At 33.3% G+C, this 3,938-nt stretch overlaps 1 non-coding gene across 1 annotated transcript; it reads right to left on the bottom strand.

Annotated features, from left to right (window-relative positions):
* Positions 1–3,865: 3,865 nt before the first annotated feature.
* On the bottom strand, positions 3,866–3,938 carry TRNAE-CUC (transfer RNA glutamic acid (anticodon CUC)). Its single transcript has one exon. It is a non-coding gene; the product is annotated as a tRNA-Glu (tRNA).

Below are 3,938 nucleotides of genomic sequence, written 5' to 3' on the forward strand. Positions count from 1 at the left end.
ATTAATTCATTGGACAGAGAACTGCGAGACTAAGTTTTCAAATTAAGGATAAAATAGGTGTAAATCTTACATTAACTTTCTCTGATTTGGGTTTGACATTTTGTAGATTGCTTTTTATGGGTTTGAAAACATTATAACTATTTATGGGTTTTTCCTTCAGATAAGCGCATTTTATTGAAGAACCTTGCTACAATGACTTACTGAGTTTTTAAAAAACTGATTGACGTGTTAACTCCTGATTGGTCTAATAAATATTAAATATTATAATTTATTAAAAAATAACTAAAGCTTACTAAACTCTTAACTGATTTTGGAACCCACTGGGTCTTCTTTAACATTTTTCTGTTGTCAAGTTGAAGGTTAAAATTACTAGTTTATTTTAAATTACATGACATGGTCATGCTAAGATAAAAAAGCACATTCCTTCATGCAAGGACAAATTTGACATTATCATCTCAACTTCCTCTCACTATAATTAGACATGGCCAAAATTGAACCGGATCGGCGGTTCGAACCGGAACCGGACCGGCCGGAACCGGACCCGGAACCGGCCGAACCAGAACCGGACTGAACCGGGGAAATTCGGTTCGGTTCCGGTTCAAAGTTTCGGGGAACCGGAACCGCCGGTTCCGGTTCCGCGGAATCGGAAAACCCCCCCTTGCCCCCCCTCCCCCAACGGTCCACACCCCCCTGTCCCCCCCGTGCCCCCCCTCCCCCCTCCCCCAACGGTCCACACCCCCCCCCCCCCCGGTGCCCCCCTCCCCCAACGGTCCAAAATTGGACCGTTGGCCCCCACCCCCCAAGCCAATTTTATTAATTTTTTTTTTAATTTTATAATTCCTATCTATATATACCCCTCCCTCCCCCACTCATTTTTCACACTTTCTCTCTCTCTCTCTCTCAAGTCTCAAGCTATTATTCTCTCAATTTTGTCTCTCATTTAATATTTCAATTTCAATTTCTTCAATCTTCTCATTTTGTTATTTATCAATTTATTCAATTATATTGTTAATTATTTATTACTTATTACTATATTATTTTATCATTATTATATTTTTTTATTATCATACTTTTTTCAAAAAAATGGCAAGTGAAGGTAGAAATTTTGAAAATGTTGAAAATGTTGAGTTTGAAGCTCAAAATTTTCAAATACAAGAGAGTGAAACTCAACAAAAGGGAGGTGGAAAAATTTCTACTTCTGATATTTTTAATATTCATTTCAAGAAAACACCAAAAGGAGATGGTAAATTTGATATATCTTGTAATTATTGTAATCAGGTATACAAATTCAAGCAAGGAGGTAGATATGGTACTTTCGCCCGACATTTGCAAACAAAGCACCCGCTCAAGGTTGGATTGAGCTGCGATCAAACACAAATATCCGGGTTTGCTACCTCTTCAAACTCTCCTCAATTATTTCATTATAATGAAGCTAATTGTAGGTCTGGTTTAGCTGAAATGGTAGCAATTGATCATTTATCTTTTAGTTTTGGTGAAAAATTAGGTTTTACTCGATTTTGTCAAAACTTTGTTAATCCTAGTTTTAAATCAATTCCTAGAAATACTTTGAAAAGGAATTTGTTAAAATTGTTTAAAAACTCAAAAATTGAATTGATAACATATTTTCAAAACAATAATATTAATGTTTCTATTTGTAGTGATATTTGGAGTGATCATTGGCAAACTCATTCATATATGGGTATTACTTGTCATTGGGTTGATGAAAATTATGTTTTACAAAAAAGAATTCTTGAGTATCGATGTTTTGATGAAAGTCATAATGCTGAAAATATTTGTAGATTAATTCAACAAATTTTACAAGAATATAGATTAGTTAATAGAATTTTTTCAATTTCTTTTGATAATGCATCGGCTAATACTGCTTCTATTAATGAATTGAAAAGAATTTGCCAACTAAATTTTGGTGGAAGATTTTTTCATGTTAGATGTGCATGCCATGTTTTAAATTTATGTGTTCAAGATGGTATTAAGTCACTTAATTCTTATTTAGATCCAATTAGAAATGTTATTTCTTATATTTGGGTACACCCTCGAACTGCAAAAGCATGGGCACATTTTTGCACCTCCAATGGTCAAACCCCAAAACGTTTTTCAAAAGATGTCCCTACTCGTTGGAACTCAACTTTTAAATTACTTAATCAATCTTTTGAATATAAAGATTTATTGTGTTCTTTTGCAGCAAATTATATTCCACAATATCCTATTTTTCCAACTATGTGGAATGTTTGTAGTTCAATTTTGAATATTTTACGAATTTTTAATGATGCTACTCATACACTTAGTAGTGTTTATAAACCAACTTCACATCAATTTTTAATAGAAGCAATGAATGTGGTCGGTGTATTAATGGAAGGAATTAATGTTGAAGAAATTTGTCATGCTGTTTTAGAAATGAGAGAAAAATGGTTACGTTATTATCAATTTATTCTTGAAATTTATCTTGTTACTATGGTATTTGATCCTAGGTGTAAATTTGATGGTTTAATTGAGTGTTTGTCTAACTATTATTCGTTGTTAGGATTAGAAAATAATGAAGAAATTGATGTGAATATTATAATTTTTAAGGTTAGAACTTTATGCAATCAATTATATGAAGCATATGTTATTGCTCCTAGTAGTAAAGAATCATTTCCATCCATGGCTTCGCATTCCTCTTCCTCCCAACCAATGAAATGGGGTCATAAATTTTTAGATCAAAGGAGGAAAAAACCTAGATCGAGCTCACATTCGGAGCTCGAAACTTTTCTAACCACAGTTTTTGAGTTTGGTGATGATACATGTTTAAATTTTGAAATTTTGGAGTGGTGGAAAAGGCACAAGGAGACATTTCCAACTCTTGCAATTATTGCAAGTCAACTTCTTGCAGTTCCAGCTTCAACTGTAGCCGTTGAACAAACATTCAGTAGTGGAGGCAACATTTTGGACGAAAGAAGATCAAGATTGGCTCCAGAATCATTGGAAGCTCAAGTTTGCCTCGATGATTGGGAAAGAGCTAACATGCGACGTCAAGAAGAACTTATCCATTCATCATCATCTGACGAATGGGTTATTGATGGTTCAACAACGGCGACTTCCGACTCCAATGAAGATGCGTAGGATCCAACTCATCCAAGTCCATATTTTATTTTTTTTCACATTTGTAAAAATTAATTTCTTGTATTACATTTTTGTTGTAATTATTTTTTAATAAAATTAAGTCTAATTCTATTTTTTATTTTTTATTTTTCACATTTGTAAAAATTAATTACTTGTATTACATACTTGTTTAGTTGTTTTAATTATTTTTAATGAAATTATTACTTATATTTCTTCAATTTTTAGTAGTGTTTTTTTATTAAAAATATGATTGAGAATATTTATATTTACAATTACATTTAATAATTAAAAATCGAAACCAAACCGAACCGAACAAAGGAACAAGGACCAAAATTGAATACAACAATATTTAAAAAAAATTAAAAAAATTCGGTTTGAACCGGAACCGTTGACCGAACCGGTCCAAACCGTTGACCGAACCGGCACGAACCGGAACTGGAACCGAACCGTCCCAAACCGCCCTTGGGCGGTTCGGTTCAGGTTCAAAGATTTCTTGAATTGGAACCGGCGGTTCATGAATCGGAACCGACGGTTCATGAACTGTGGCCATGTCTAACTATAATACTAAAATAAAATAATATGGGTATTTTATGGAGTACTTTATTTAATTTATCATAAAGTGAAGGTAATGTGTTCGTTTGACATTTAAATATGATATATATATAATATATATATAAAAATAGCTATAGATACCATAATGATGTAAATTAAAAACAACTTGATTGATGTTAAGAAAAAATAAGGAAAGTTCCGTTGCCGGGAATCGAACCCGGGTCTCTCGGGTGAGAGCCGAGTATCCTGACCAACTAGACTACAACGGA

The sequence above is a fragment of the Diospyros lotus genome, chromosome 2 (assembly GCF_014633365.1).
Source record: "Diospyros lotus cultivar Yz01 chromosome 2, ASM1463336v1, whole genome shotgun sequence".
In the NCBI taxonomy this organism is placed as follows: Eukaryota; Viridiplantae; Streptophyta; class Magnoliopsida; order Ericales; family Ebenaceae; genus Diospyros; species Diospyros lotus.